The 17,640-nt window shown below is 37.9% G+C and overlaps 1 protein-coding gene across 14 annotated transcripts in view; it reads left to right on the top strand.

Moving 5' to 3' along the window:
• AOPEP (aminopeptidase O (putative)) overlaps nt 1-17,640 on the top strand; it is a 360,558-nt gene that overhangs the window by 149,506 nt on the left and 193,412 nt on the right. The window lies entirely within an intron of this gene.

Genomic DNA, 17,640 nt, shown 5'->3' on the forward strand with positions numbered 1-17,640 from the left:
TCATAAAAAGAAACTACTTAATGATACTTTGACATGAATGTCAAAAGCATTATGTTGAACAAGTAAAGTCAGGTGTGAAAGAATACATATCATGATTCCATTTATATGAAATTCAAGAACAGACAAAGTTAATCTATGTGCTAGAACTCAAAACAGTGGTTGTCTTTATGGTAGAGGTAGAATTGACTGGAACAAGACATGAAGGAACTTTTCAGGAAATGGACGTGTTGTATATCTTCATTTGGGTAGTGGCTACTTACGTATATTCAATAGCTGACACCCAACAAACTGTCTAAGATCTGTCCATTGTATTATATATATAATTTAATTCAATTAAAATAAAAACTTCCCCAAGTATCTCTGGTGTTAGAGAGACCTGAGTTCTAGACCTCAATTCCACTATTTCCTAATAGTCACATGTTGCGCAAGGTATATACCCTCTCTGAGCCTTAGTTTTCTCATCTGCATAATGAGGACCAAAGCACTATCTTTGATCACTTAACCATACCACCTGGTGTGTAAAAAATATTCATTAAGTGTTAATCATTATTATTGTCTTTTTTTTTTAGTTGAAGAATCTGAGAATGGTTAACTAATTTGCTCAAGGACACAGGTAGTCTATTACAGAGGTAGAAAATCCAGTTTCACTTTACAGCATTTCTGAAGGCAATTCTCTGCTCTTCCTAATGACTCTCTCTGAGTCCTGTATCATATTGTTTTGAAAAGGACATGGACTTGTGTTTGATTATTTATTGGTTGATTGGTTGGTTAATTAATGACAGGCAGTTAATTAACCTGTAGTATCCAACTGTACTATGGAAAGATTAATCTGGCAGTGTTGTATAGGACAGATTGAATCGTATAGACACTGGTTGGTTGTGAAACAATTAGAGTGTTCCGAAGAAGGGGATGGTGTTACAAGTAGGGTGGTAACAATGGGAAAAGTAGAGAAAGAATGGATTCCAGGTGGTGGATAGGTGGATTCTTGATGGCCAGACAACTGACTGAATACAGAAGTTGAGGAAGAGAATGAGACCACACATGGCTCCGAGGAGAATGGCAGGACCATTAATACAAGTAGAAGCATTGGAGAAAGGAATCGGTTGCTGGGTGGGGGGCAGAGAGTCAAAGTGCGGCTTAAATGAATTGAACATGAACAACCAGCACAACATTCAAAATATACATTGTATAATCTGTCTATACAGTGCCTAACGGATTGTTAACTGTGTATAGTTGCTCTGGAGAGGCAGGCCCAGAGCGAGCAGACTTGAGAGACACGTTAGTGATCATTGACATTCCTTGAGTAGAGCAAGAAGGAAGAGTGAGAGCTGAGGATGGTCATATTTGAAGGGTGGAGGAGAAGAACCCATGGAGCCGGGAAGTTGCTGACTGCATGTATAACCATGGTGCTACATGTTTTATGCTGTTTTCTTAATGTGGTTGTTTCTCCCTGTCCTTTGTATAATCAGATATATGACAAAACAATTGCATTTCTTAAGCTTTCAAAGGTCTTTAGTGTGCCCTTATAGACAACTGAGCTGCGGAGATGTGAAATTACATAGCTTTGGTCACAAGACCACGATGTGGTAGAATGTTAACCAAGATAATTAGTTACCTTAACTATTCTTATGTTGATACAGCAGGATTTTTTGAACACTGTCTTGGGTACGTTGTAAGATAGAAAGGAATGTAAGATACTCAACAAGCTTGTAGTTTTACCAGAAAGACAAGAGACATGTGACACATGGGTAATCGTGCAGGACCCTTTGGATCACATGCCAAATGAGTCTGGTCAGTAAAGGTCACAAGAGTAGAAAAAGGAGAGAAACAGATAGTCTGATTTCATGGATGAATCAGGACTTGAGCCTTGAGCCTTAAAATATGAGTATAAAATGAGAAGATGAGAAGATGTTTAAGAAAAAATAAGAGTATACAACCAGGTTTTTAACATCCTACATATCAAATTCCATTTAACATTTTTACTGACTCATTTTACTGTGGATCCCTTAGGAATGAATAGTTGAGTGGTCCATCAGTCTCGTGCTGGTATGTAGAGAAACTGTCTAGAGCCAATTAACCCCAGAAAAAATAAACCTGTTATATACAGGCAGCATTCATTCATTCATTCATTCAGTAGCTACTTACTGAACAAAAATTGTATACCAATAATAGTACCAGGTATTAAGGATACAAACATGAATAGCATAGGTCTCCTGCTCAGAAGAAACCAATAATGCAGAAACAGCTTTACAGTGTTCTTAGAAAGAAAAATGTAAAGTGTGTCTGCTTTAAAATATATAGTTCATGGATCATTTATATCTGAGGACATACTAAAAATGCCAATCAGTTCCTTAGAAGTAGAAATAAGACTATTTCCGGCCTTAGTGCAATTAAATAATAAAATTAGGAACTAAATTAAGTATAGGAAGAGTAATATCTTCCTCAGAAAACCTTTTCTTAACCTTTATGTCAAAGAAGAAATTAAACCTAAACTACAGAATATTTAGAAATGAAAACACCACATAGCTCATTATGTGGGGTGTCACTGTTACTAGGCAGAGTGGGATTAGGCCATCTGCTGCTGTACACAAGCGTAACACAATAATTGGTGGGGAAGGAAATAGGTTTTTATTAACAGGGTGCCCAGTTTGGGGGAGCTGGAGTCCCCCTGCTCCAAGCCATTCTCTCCTACAAAAGAAAGAAATACCCTTATTCTCAAAAGGACTGAAATCCAAATCCATGCTCAGAGACCCCCACTCCATTCTTATCTGCCCTATCGAAGTCCAAGGCTGCTACATGAACAGGTCTCCATCTCTCTTTCTCTCCCTCTCTCTATAAGATATTTCTAATTATAATTTATTTTATATTAAACACTTGTGAAAAACAATCCTAAGTAATCTGTGAGTTCGATGTGATAGTGACAGCATCATGGTGAGCCAGAAGGCTTCATTGTTTCTCCCCTTAAACTTACAATAAGTCAGACAACTATAACTCAACAAAGGATTCCCCAGCTCAAAACTGGAAGCTGCCTGAAAGATCCATGCATTGGGACACCTGAAGGAGGGTATATTGGAACAAGTATGGAAGGAAAAGCGAGGAGAAAGAGCCCGGCGGCCGGCCGCTGACCAGTTGGCCACCCACCTTGGCTCTAGTGTAAGCAGTAGCAGAGAGGTCTGACTGCAGTCCTCATGCTACATAGAGTCTAGAGCTTTAGAGGGCGGAAGCAGTTTCTCCCTAAGAAAAGTCATCTGGCTCCCTCCTCCCCACTGCAGTAGAGCTGGGTAGACTTGCTGGGAAACTTAAAACAACACAGCAGGTGCTAAAAGCCATTACTAGAAGAGGATTGTAAAACCTGCCTCTCTTGCCCCACACTCCCGGGCAGTGCCTGGTAAAGAAAGCTGAGACACCCCAAAAAGCATAGTGAAAAGAAGTACCCCACCTATCACATGATGAATTTTTGAGATCAAAAGATTGTATAAACAAGAACAGAGTTTGCTACCTCAAATATATAGGCAAAGAAACACTTCATCAAATACCATGTACAACCAAGGTAACTTGGGAGCACAGAAAGAAAATGAGAAGTCTGCAAAAATCACACACAAGGAAAGAAGTAATAAAATTCAGAGCAGAAATAAATGAAATAGAGAACAAAATAACAATAGAAAACATTAATGAAAACAGCTGATTTTTTTAAAGATTAACAAAATTTACAAACCTATATTTTTTATTTTTTTAATTTATTAACTTTTTTTAGAGAGAGAGAGAAAAACATCGATTTTATTGTTCCACTTATTTATGCATTCATTGGTTGATTCTTGTATGTGCCCTGACTGGAGATTGAACCCTTAACTTTGGCAAATTGGATGACACTCTATAATCAACTGAACTTCCCAGCCAGGGTGACAAACCTCTGCCTAGCCTCACTAAGGAGAAAAGAGAGAAGACTCAAGTAAATAAAATCAGAAATGAAAAAGGGAAGTTATAGCTGATACCACTTAACTACAAAGGATTATACAAAAATACAATGGAAAACTATATGCCACCAGATTTGATAACCTAGAATAAACGAACAAATTCTTAGAAACATACAACCTTTCTAGACTGAATCATGAAGAATTGGAAAACCTAAATAGATCAATCACTAGTAAAGAAATTAAAGCAATAATCAGAAACGTCCCAAAAAACTGAAGTCCAGGACCAGATGGCTTCACTGGTCTATTTTACAAAAACTTCAAAGATTTAATTCCAACTCTTCTCAATCTCCTCCAAAAAATCAAGGAGGAAGGGGTACTTCCTAATTCATTTTACAAGGCCAACATTACCTTAATACCAAACCAGGCAAGAACAACACACACACAAAAGAAAATTACAGATCAATATTATTAATGAACATAGATGCAAAATTTCTAAACACAATACTAGCAAATCAAATACAATAATATATTAAAAGGATCATACATCATTATCAAATGGGGTTCATTACAGGGATGCAAGGATGATTCAACATTCACGAATCAATGTGATAGACTACATTGGCAAAAGAAAAGGTAAAAATCATATGATTGTGTCAGTAGATGCATAAAAATTATTTGACAAGATACAATATCCATTTATGATAAAACCACTCAATAAGATGGGTACACATGGAAAGTATCTCAGCATAATAAAGAATGTATATGACGAATCCTCAGCTAATATCATACTCAGTAGTGAAAAATGAGGTTTTTCCTCTGAGATCGAGAATAAGACAAGGATACCCACTCTCATGACTTAGTCAACATAGTACCAGAATTCCTAGCCAGGGCAATTAAAGAGGAAAAAGAAATAAAAGGCATCAAAATTGGAATTAAAAAGTGAAACTGTCACTATATGCAGATAACATGATACTGTATACAGACTCAAAAAAATATTAGACGTAATAAATACAGTAAAGTTGTAGGATACAAAATCAATATATAAAAATCCATTGTATTCCTATGCACTAACAATGAAACATCAGAAAGAGAAATGAAGAAAACAATCCCATTTGCAGTTGCAACAAAAAGGATAAAATACCTAGGTATAAACTTAAGGGATGAAGGATCTGTACTCTGAAAACTATAAGACATTCTTGAAAGAAATTTAAGAAGACAGAAGGAAATGGAAAGATATTTCATGTTCATGGATCAGAAGAATTAACATTGTTAAAATGGCCATATTGCCTAAAGCAATATACAGATTTAATGCAATCTCTATCAAATAAATATTAGAACCAAAAATCTTCAAATTTGTATGGAATGTCAAAAGACCCTGAATAGCAAAAGCAATCCTGAAAAAGAGAACAAAGTTGATGTATCACACTTTTTGATTTTAAACTATACTACAAAGCTATAGTAATTAAAACAGGGTGGTACTGGCAGGGGTAAAAAACAACAGACACACAGACCAATGAACAGAATTGATAGCCCAGAAATAAACCCACATATATGTATGGGCTACTAATTTTCCAACAAAGGAGCCAAAAACAATGGAGAAAGGAAAGTCTCTTCGATAAATGATGTTGGGAAAACTGGAAAGCCATGTGCAAAACAATAAAATTAGACTTCTGTCTGACACCACAAGCAAAAATGAACACAAAATGAACTGAAAACTTGAAACAACAAAAGACACAGAAGAAAGAATAGACACTAAACTTATGTGACTTTATCTCAGAGGGGTTTTTGTAAACTTGATCAAAATAAAAAAGGAGGGGGGAACTGCATTAAATTAAAAAGCTTCTGCACACCAAAAGAAACTATCAACAAATCAAAAAAGGCAACCAAACAAATGGGAGAAGATATTTGCAAACAATACCTCTGATAAGGGGCTAATATCCAAAATTTATAAAACTCGTACAACTAAACAGCAACAATAACAAATCCAATATGATTAAAAAATGAGCAGGGGACCTCAGTGGAAATTTCCCCAAAGAGGACATACAAATGGCCAACAGACATTTGTAAAGGTTCTCAACATCACTAATCAGGTGCATATGATACTGGTCTGGGTGCTTATGATCCCTGTTCCAGGCATATACAATCCATGGTTCAGGTGCATGGGGGAGGCAGCCAATGTTTCTCACTCTCTCTTCCTCTCTCTCTAAAAGCAATAAGACATAAGGAATGGCCAAGGAATTTACAAAAACCAGAGTGGTATATCACCTCACCCCTGTCAGAATGGTTATTATCAAAAAGTCAACAAGTAAGTACTGGCAAGGATGAGGAGAAAAGGGAAACTTCATTCACTGTTGATGTGAATGTAAATTGGTGTAGCCACTAGGGAAAACAGTATGGTGGTTCCTCAAAAATACCATATGACCCAGCAATCCCTTTTCTGGGTTTCTATCTAAAAATTTTCAAAACACTTATTCTTAAAGATGTATATACCCTTATGTACATTGCAGCATTATTTATTGGGGGGGGGTGTGAAAAACTGGAATTTATTTATTTTAAAAAGTGTGTATTTATCCTTACATATTTAAACTTCAGTCACCTTCAAAGTCCTCTCCATTTTGTTAGGATGACCATTGACACGGGCTGTGAAAGAATTCACAAAGAGAAGACAATGCAGAGAACAAAGTTTTATTCACTTTCCAAAGGAGGAAAAGGGGCTAGGCATAGAGAAATGTACTAGTGCTGAAAGGTTGGGACTGTGAGCTTTTATTGGATTATTTGTGTGGTCTCTAGGCTGTTAGGGGCATTGTAAAACAGGAAGTTTTGGTTGATTTTGCATAAATTGCAGTTTTCTCAAATGTTATCTTTTGCCTGTACCTGTGGAGAGCAGCTAATCACATCCTGTTCTTGCTTTTCCAGTAATTTTTCAGCCCTAGGGATGTAAGCTTAGAAGAGTAAAATGGCAGTCACGTTTAACAAGGTCATAGCCTGCTCAGCAAATGGCGCAATGATGGCAAATAGCTCCAGCTTCGTCATTTCACATTTGATGCAATATGCCTATTGAGACAGTTTTCCCACTGCTCAAAACAGTCTTTGAACTTGTCGATTTGATGCCTTTTAGTATTTCTGCCTTTTGTTTGTTTGTTTCACCTCTTTCACATGGGCAAAATGTTTCCCTTTGAAGACTTTTTTCATCTGGAGGAACAAAAAACTCATTCAGGGCTAGATGCGGTGAATAGGGAGTGTGGGGCATGGGAGTCATGCCGTTTTTGGTCAAAAACTGCTGAACACTTGGCACAGTGTGGGCTTATAAATTACCCATCATGAAATGGGCAAATGCATTGAAAGAGTCTTGAAAAATAATTCGCTGAAGCCAAACGCAGCCTCTCACAACAAAGCCAGCTGGTACACTGATACAGATGGGTTCCTAGAACACTCACCTAGGAGGGGAAGCCTATACTACAAGGGGCCCACCCTCCAGAAGGTAATTCCAGTTTTTTATGTGTCCTCCCTCACACAATATTCGGGCCATGGAAATTACCTAAGTGTCCTTCAACAGATGATTGGATAAAGATGTGGTACATATATGCAATAGAATACTACTCCACCATAAAAAGATGAAGTATTACCATTTTTGAAAACAGAGATGGATCTTGAGAGTATTATACTAAATGAAGTAAGTCAACTGGAAAAGGACAAGCACCCTATGATTTCACTCATATGTATATATGATATACATATATCATAAAATAAAAAGCAACAAATGAACAAGCAAAAAATTCAGATACTAACAATAGAATGATGGTTACCAGAGGAGAAGGGAGGTGAGGGAGGAAAAGAGGGTAAAGGGGATGAATATATGGTGATGGAAGGAGACCAGATTTGGGTGATGAGCACACAATATATTATACAGTTGTCATATTATACAATTGTATACATGAAACTTATATAAATGTTTTATTAACTAACTACTGGCTCTTATCAACATGATTTCTGTAGGATTTTAGCAAGTCCCTTGCCCATTCTTAGCCTTAGTTTTCACCTCTGTAAAATGAAACTATTGGGTAAAAGGTGGTGGCAAAAGACCCTTCTGACTATTAAATTGGGATTTAGGAATGCACTAATCTCTAAAATTTAAATGCCTCCAAATTGATTGTGATGGCCACAGTAGTCAGCTAAAACATAATTCTTCAAACCACACTTTCAAGGACCTAAACAATATTAGTCCCGGGTGCTGAAGATATCTTACAGAGAGCTGGTGGTTCTTCATCCCTCACAAAAGTGAGTACAGAGCTGCCTTTTCTCACTATTTCTGAGTCTTTTTTTTGTCTTCCCTGTGCTTTCGTCTCAGGAGAATCTTTTGCATTATCAACATCTGTTTCCCCATTTCTCACTGCTCCTACCCACATTACATCAGGGAAGGGTTTTATGATACTTGGGTAGAAGATATGGGAAACAAACTCCCCTCTGGAACAAAAGTGAATACAAATGATTCTTTTAAACATTTTTCTCTGCATATCTGTATCTTAACTTTCAGTTTTCCCCCTAAATGAGGAGAGTGGGGAGTGCAGATAATCCTAATGTCATCTGTATTTGGCTTTAGTGTGTATTTTATATTTAGTCTTGAATTCTGGATATATCTGAGATTCTGAGAACCGACTTTAAACAAAATCATGAAGGTTCACAGTAAGTATCATCTGATTCACCAGTTAAGTGGGACACTTTGCAGGTGCCCCATTCCTTAGCCCTTGCTCAAGGTTTTTGTTGTTGTTGTTTGTTTTTTCCTAAATAACTCCATACTTGGATTAGCCCACTTTCTCTCAGATCTTGGCAAAAGTGACCTTCCCTGTACTTCCTCGTGTCAGAAGGTGATTACCATTTGGGTTGCAATTTCCAATTCACCACAAGTCTAGTTAACATCTATTACCACAGAGGGTTACAAATTACTTTCTTGTGATAAGAACTTTTACTATCTACTCTCATAGAAACTTAAACATACAATACTGTATTATTAACTATAATCACCATTGCTGTACATTATATCCCTGGGACTTAACAACTCGAAGTTCATACCTTTTGATCACCTTCATCTGCTTTGTCTATGCCCCAACTCCCTACCTCTGGCAACCACCAGTCTGTTCTCTGTATATATGAAGTGTTTTTGTCGTTGTTGTTGTTATTCCACATATAAGTGAGATCATGCAATATTCGTGTTTCTCTGTCGACTTATTTCACTTAGCATAAGCTCTTAAGGTCCAACCGTGTTGTCGCAAATGTCAGGCTTTCCTTGTTTTTATGGTTGAATAATATTCCATGTGTATGTATACCACATTTTCTTTATCCATTTATCCATTGATGAACACTTTCTTGGGTTTTTTTTTTTTCATGACTTGGATATTGTAAATAATGCTGCAGTGAACATGGGGATAAAGATATGTTTTTGAGTTAGTATTTTTATTTCCTTCAGATAAATACCCAGAAGTATAATTGCAGGATGATATGGTAGTTCTATACTTAATTTTTAAAGGAACCTTCAAATTGTTTTCCATAGTGGTTACACAAATTTACATTTCCTCCAACAATGCACAAGTGTTCCCTTCACATCCTAGCCAACACTCATTTTTTTCTCTTTTTGATAATAGCTATTCTAACCAGTGTGAGGTAATATCTCATTGTGGTTTTGATTTGCATTTCTCTTAATAATTGTTGATATTGAACACCTTTCATATACCTGTTGTCCATCTGTGTATTTTCTTTGGAAAAAAAAGTGTTCAGATCCTATGCCTATTTTTAAATCATATATATATATATATATATATATATGTATATATACATATATATATATATGATACTATTGAGTTGTAAACCCCTTATAAGATATGTGATTTGCAAATATCTCCTCCCATTTGGTAGGTTGCCTTTTCACTTTGTTGATGTTCCTTTGTTATGCAGAAGCTTTTTAGTTTGATGTAGTCCTAGTTGCTTATTTTTGCTTTTGTTACCTCTGCTTTTGGTGTCAAATCTTAAAATATCATCACCAAGACTGATGTCAAGGAACTTAACACCTATGTTTTCTTATAGGAGTTTTACGGTTTCAGGTCTTACACTCAAGTTTTTATCTATTTTGAGCTAATATTTGTGTATACTGTAAGATGGTGATCCAGTATCATTCTTTTCCATGTGGCTGTTCAGTTTGCCCAACACCACTTATTGAATAAACTGTCCTTCATTGTATATTCTTTGCTCTTTTGTCATATATTAATCAACCATATATACATGGTTTTATTTCTGGGTTCTCTCTTCCATTCCATTGATCTATGTGTCATTTTTTATGCCAATACCACACTGTTTTGAGCACTCTCACTTTGTAATATAGTTTGAAATCAGAAAGCACAGTGTCTCACACTTTGTTCTTTTTTCTTAAGATCGCTTTGGCTATTTAGGGGTTTTTGTGGTTCCACACAAATTTTAGGATTGTTTGTTCTATTTTTGTGAAAAATGCCATTAAAATTCTGATAGAGGTTACAATGAATCTGTAGATTGCTTTGGGTAGTATGAATACAGAATATCTTCTCATCTATTTGTGTCTAATTTGATTTCTTTTACAGTGCCTTATGCTTTTCAGTGTACAGAGCTTTCACCTCCTTGGATACTGTTATTCCTAGGTATTTTATTTATTTTGATGCAATTGTAAATGGATTTTTTTTTTCAATTTCTCTTTCTGGTAGTTTGTTATTAGTATATAGAAATACAACTGATTTTTGTATATTGATTTTGTATCCTACAGCTTTACTACATTTCTTTATTAGTAATGATATATTTCTTATGGCGTCTTTAGGGTTTTCTTTATTTTTTTAAATATTTTTTATTGACTGTTACAGTAGTCCCAATTTTATTTTCCCTTTGCTCCCCTCCGCCTAGTACCACCCAACCTTCCAACAATCCCACTGCCCTGTAGTTCAGGTAAAAGGGTCATGCATATAAGTTCCTTGGGTTCACCCTTTCCTATAGTATTCTTAACTTCCCCCTGTCAATTTTGTATCAGCCAATTATGCTTCTTAATCCCTACACCATTTCCCCAGTTCTCCCCCTTCCTCTTCCCAGCTGTTAACCATCCAAATGATCCCCATACCTATGATTCTGTTCCTATTCTGGTTTGCTTAGTTGGATTTTGTTTTTATTTTTCAGATTTAGTTGTTGATAGTTGTGTTTGTTGTCATTCTAATGTTCATAGTTTTGATTTTCTTTTTCTTAAGTAAGTTCCTTTGATATTTCATATAATGACTTGGTGATGATGAACTCCTTTAGCTTTACCTTGTCTGGGAAACACTTCATCTGCCCTTCCATTCTAAATGATAGCTTTGCTGGATAGAGTAATCTTGGTTCTAAGTCCTTGCTTTTTATCACCTTGGATACTTCTTTCCAGTCCCTTCTTGCCTGGAAAGTTTATTTTGGGAAATCAGAGGATAGTCTTATAGGCAACCCTTTGTAGATAACTCTCTGCTCTTCTATTGCTGCTTTTAAGAGTTTCTCTTTATCCTTTCACATTTTAATTATGATGTGTCTGGGTGTGGTCCTCCTTGGGTCTAACTTCTTTGGGACTCTCTGTGCTTCCTGGACTTGTATGTCAAATTCTTTCACCAAATATGGGGAGTTTTCCTTCATTATTTTTTCACATAAACTTTTGATTTTTTGCTGTTCCTGTTCTGCTTCTGGCACCCCTATGATTCGGATGTTGGCATGCTTAAAGTTGTCACAGAGGATCCTGTGCCTCTCCTCATTTTCTTGCATTTTTATTTCTTCCCCCTATACCAGTTGACTGTTTTTTTTATTCCTTGTGTTCCAAATTATTGATATGAACCCCGGTTTCCTTCCATTCATCATTGGTTTTGTGGAGATTTACCTTCGTTTCATTTAGCATAGCCTTCACTTCTTCCCTTATGCGTTTCCCATACTTAAGCATATCTGTTAAGCCTGTGAGTATCTTTATCACCAGTGTTTTGAACTCTGTGTCTGTTAGGTTGGCTATACCCTTATCACTTAGTTCTCCCACTGGAACCTTGATGCATTCCTTTTTGGGGGCCATACTTCTGTCTCCTCATCTTGACAATCTCCTATGTTTGTTTGCCTCTGTGTCTTAGGCAGAGCAGTTGCACCTGTTATGTTGTCAGGGGCAAAGCCTTGAGGTATTATTAGTCAGTACAGGGTGACCAGTTTCATCACGTTGTTGTCCTGTATATGGGGGAGTGGTCTGAGAGGGAACAATGCCACTTGTTCAGTACTCGCCCCTTTTCCAGGCACTTCTCCCACTTTTGTATGGGACTGGTGCCTCTCTAGCTGTTGCCCTGGCTATTGTTCCCAAAGTGGGTGGCTCTGCAGACGTCCTAGGACTGTCAGGGCCCTTTAAACAAGCAGACTCTACTGAGAGATCAGCAGTTTCTTCGTCCGCCCTGAATACTTTGCTCAGTCAGAAGCAATGAGGCTTTATTTTCCCCAGCGCTGGGTCCGTGAGCTGTGCAGCCTGGTATGGTGCTGGGAGCACTCCCCAAGTGTCCCTCCCTAGTTTTTAAAATGTGTGACTGGGCTCTCCACTGGTCTGCCGCTGCTGCTGCCACCACACTGCTTCCTCTCTACCCCAGCTCCATCCCTCCTGCCTGTCTGGATGAATATTCTTTATCTTTTTGTTTGTTGGACTTCCATGCAGCTTGATTTTCTGGAACTTATGGTTGTCTCTACTTTTGAGGGAGTCATATTTCTTCTTGGTTGTGAAGGGAGACATAGCATGCCTGTCTAGGCCTCCATCTTGGCCAGAATTCCAGTGTTTTCTATATGTGATATTATATCATCTACAAATAGTGACTATTTTATTTCTCTCTTTTTAATTCAGTTACCTTTTATCTCTTTTTCTTGTCTAATTGCTTTAGCTAGGACTTTCAATACTATGTGGAATAAAAGTGGTGAGAGTGGCATCCTTGTCTTGTTCCTGCTCTTAGAGGAAAAGTTTTAAGTTTTTCACAATTGAGTGTGGCATCATCATATATGGCTTTTATTATGTTGAGGGAATAATGAATGTTTTAAATGGGAGAACAGGCCCTGTATTTATTTATCTTTAAATCCCCTTCATCTGGCACAATATTCCACATATGGTTGCTGTTCATCTGTTAGTTGTTAAAATGTAGAGTGTATCTCTAGAATATGGTATTAACCTTTGAGTCCTAAGGACTGCCCCCTGCTGCTCAATGTCACACACCTTTTGCTGTCCACAAGAGGAAAAACAAACAAAATACAGCTTCTTCAACCACTTTCATTTAAAATGCACTTAGGAAAGTGCTTCTAGAATAATGTGCATATGAATAAAGTGGGGATCTTATTAAAATGCTGTTCGAATTCGGCAATTTTGGGATGGTGCCAAGATTCTTTATTTGTAAGAAGCTCCCAGGAGATGCCAATGGTCCTCTTCCAAGACTATTCTTTGAATATTAAGAACTTAGAATTCACTTCCGGCCAAGATGGAGGCGTAGACAGACATGCTGTGTCTCCCTCCACAACTAAGAAGGAATACAACTACCTAAAAACTAGAAACAACCAGAAGTTCCAGAAATTCAAACTGCATGGAAGTCCAGCAGACAAAGATATGAAGAAGAAATACTCATCCAGACAGGTAGGAGGGGCGGAGCCGGGTCAGAGAGGACACGGTGTGGTGGTGGCAGCAGCAGCGGCAGTGGCAGGCCAGCAGAAAGCACAGTCATGCATTTTAATAAGTCAGGAGGGAAACCTGGGGAGCATTCCCAGCTCCTCACCAGATTTCACAGCCCATGGTCCCAGCACCAGGGAAAATCAAGCCTCATTGCTTCTGACTGTGCAGACCAGTGGAGGTTGGGGTGGAGGAAGAAACTGCTGGTCTCAGCAGAGTCTGCTTGATTAAAGGGCCTCCACAGTCCTAGAATGTTCACAGACCCACCCCCTCTGGGAACGATGGCCAGGGCAGCAGCTAGAGTGGCACCAGTCCGATGCGGAGGTGGAGAGGTGCCTGGGAAAGGGGCAAGTGCTGAGCAGGCGGCATTATTCACTCTCGGACCCCTCCCCCACATACAACGCCACAACGTGGTGAAACAGGTCGCCCTGTACTGAGGAATCCCTAAGGCTCCGCCACTTACAACATAAAAGGAGCGACAGCTCTACCTGGGACGCGGAGGCAAACAAACACGGGACCCTGTTAGAATGAGGAGACAGAGAAGTATGGCCCAAAAGGGGAAACGGATAAAGGTTCCAGTGGGAGAACTAGGCGACGAGGACATAGCCAACCTAACAGATGAGGAGATAGACACCCTAACAGACTCAGAATTCAAAACACCGGTGATAAAGATGCTCACAATCTTCATAGATATGCTTGAGTACGGCAAATGCATAAGAGAAGAAGTGAAGGCTATGCTAAGTGAAATGAAGGGAAATCCACACAAATCCAATGATGAAGGGAAGAAAACTGGAGTTCAAATCAATGATTTGGAACATAAGGAAGAAAAAGCCAGTCAACCAGTGCAGAATGAGGGAGCAAGAATTGAAAAAAATGAAGAAAACTTACCAAATTTTGTGAAGGAGGTGGACATACAGGTCTGGGAAGGACAGAGAGTCCCAAACAAGCTAGATCCAAAAAGGACCACACCAAGACACATCATAATTAAAATGCCAAAGGTGAAAGATAAAGACAGAGTCCTGGGGGCAGCAAGAGAAAAGCAGAGTTACCTACAAAGGGATGCTTATAAGACTATCAGCTGCTTTCTCAAAAGAAACTTTGCAGTCAGGAAGTGATTGGAAAGAAGTATCCAAGGTGATAAAAAACAAGGACTTAGAACCAGGATTGCTCTATCCAACAAAGCTATCATTTAGAATGGAAGGGCAGATGAAGTGCTTCCCAGACAAGGTAAGGCTAAAGGAGTTCATCATCATCAAGCCATTATTATATGAAATGTCAAAGGGACTTACTTAAAAAAAGAAGATCAAAACTATGAACATTAAAATGACAAACTCACAACTATCAACAATTGAGTCTAAAAAATAAAAACAAAACCCAGCTAAGCAAACCAGAATAGGAACAGAATCATAGGTATGGGGATCATTTGGAGGGTTATCAGCTGGGAAGGGGGAGGGGGAGAAATGGGGAAATGCTGCAGGGACTAAGAGGCATTATTGTTTGGTACAAAACAGACAAGGGAAGTTAAGAATAATATAGGAAAGGGTGAACCCAAAGAACTTATATGCATGACCCATGAACATGAACTAAGGGGTGTGGGATTGCTTGAGGGAAGGGAGGTACTGGGCAGAGGGGAGCAAAGGGAAAGAAATTGGGACTACTGTAACAACATAATCAATAAAATATACTTAAGGATGGCTTCACAGGCGAATTTTACAAAACATTTAGGGAAGTACTAACTCCTACCCTCCTCAAACTATTCCAAAAAATCCAAGAAGAGGGAAAAATCCCAAACTCTTTCTATGAAGCCAGTATTACCCTAATTCCAAAACCAGGTCAAGACACAGCAAAGAAAGAAAACTACAGGCCAATATCACTGATGAACATAGATGCTAAAATCCTCAATAAAATTTTGGCAAACAGGATCCAGCAATACATCAAAAAGATCATACACCACGATCAAGTGGGATTCATCCCAGGGATGCAAGGATGGTTTAATATTCGCAAATCAATAAATATAATACATCACCTAAACAGAATGAAAGACAATAATCACATGATCATATCGATAGATGCAGGAAAAGCATTTGATAAAGTACAACACCCATTTATGATGAAAACACTCAGCAAAATGGGAATAGAGGGAGCATACCTTAACATAATTAAGGCTATGAGAAACCCGAAGCCAACATCATACTCAATGGACAAAAACTGAAAGCATTCCCCCTGAAATCAGGAACAAGACAAGACTGCCCACTCTCTCCACTCCTATTTAACATAGTGTTGGAAGTCCTAGCCACAGCAGTCAGACAAGAAAAAGAAATAAAAGGCATCCAAATAGGGAAAGAAGAAGTAAAACTATTCTTATATGGAGATGACATATTATACATAGAAAACCCTATAAATTCCACTAAAAGACTACTCGATATAATAAGTAAATTTGGCAAAACAGCAGGGTAAAAAATAAATATGCAGAAATCTAAGTCATTTATGTACACCAACAATAAAATATCAGAGACAGAGACAAAAAAGAAAATGCCATTTACTATAGCAACAAGAAAAATAAAGTACCTAGGAATAAACTTAACCAAAGAGATAAAAGACCTGTACTCTGAAAATTACGCAACAATGAAGAAAGAAATTAAGGAAGATACAAATAAATGGAAGCAAATACCATATTCATGGATGGGAAGAATCAACATCATCAAAATGACCGTACTACCCAAAGCAATTTACAAATTCAATGCAATCCCTATTAAAATACCAACGACATATTTCACAGACCTAGAACAAGTACTCCAAAAATTTATATGGAACCAAAAAAGACCCCGAATAACAAAAGCAATCTTGAGATAGAAGAACACAGCAGGAGGAATCACAATACCAGACATCAAACAATACTACAAAGCCACTGTGATCAAAACAGTCTGGTACTGGCATAAGAACAGACATATAGATCAGTGGAACAGAATAGAGAGCCCAGAAATAAATCCAGGAACATACAGTTAACTAATATTTGATAAAGGAGGAAGGAACATAAAATGGAGTGAAAAGAGCCTCTTCAACAAATGGTGCTGGGAGAACTGGACAGGGATGTGCAAAAACAATGAAACTAGACCACCAACTTATACAACACAAGAGAATAAACTCAATATGGATCAAAGACTTAAATGTAAGCTGTGACACCATAAAAGTCCTAGAGGAAAACATAGGCAGGAAAATTTCAGATATCCCACGTAACAATATTTTCACGGATACATGTCCTAAGGCAAGAGAAATAAAGGAAAAAATAAACAAATGGGACTACATCAAACTAAAGAGTTTCTGCTCAGCAAAAGAAAACATCAGCAAGATGAAAAGGAAACCATCCATATGGGAAAACATATTTGCCAATGATATCTCAGACAGGAGACTGATCTCCAAAATATATACGGAGCTTATACGACTCAACATCAAGAAAACAGACAACGCAATTAAGAAATGGGCAAAGGACCTGAACAAACACTTCTCCAAGGAGGACATACAGAAGGTCCAGAGACACATGAAAAAATGCTCAACATCACTAGCCATCAGACAGATGCAAATAAAAACCACAATGAGATACCACTTTACACCAGTCAGAATGGGCATCATCAACAAATCAACAAATAACAAGTGCTGGCGAGGATGTGGAGAAACGGGAACCCTAGTGCACTGTTGGTGGGAATGCAGACTGGTGCAGCCACTATGGAAAACAGTATGGAGTTTCCTCAAAAAACTAAAAATGGAACTGCCTTTTGAACCAGCAATTCCACTGCTAGGATTATACCCGAAAAATCCTAAAACCCTAATTCAAAAGAACTTATGCACCCCTATGTTCATAGCAGCCCTGTTTACAATAGCTAAGTGCTGGAAACAGCCTAAGTGCCCATCTGTAGATGAGTGGATCAGGAAGCTGTGGTACATTTACACAATGGAATACTATGTAGCAGAAAGAAAGAAGGAACTCCTGCCATTTGTGACAACATGGATGGAACTAGAGAGAATTATGCTTAGTGA

Source organism: Furipterus horrens, unplaced genomic scaffold, assembly GCF_987537825.1.
Source record: "Furipterus horrens unplaced genomic scaffold, mFurHor1.1.pri manual_scaffold_4, whole genome shotgun sequence".
Classification (NCBI taxonomy): Eukaryota; Metazoa; Chordata; class Mammalia; order Chiroptera; family Furipteridae; genus Furipterus; species Furipterus horrens.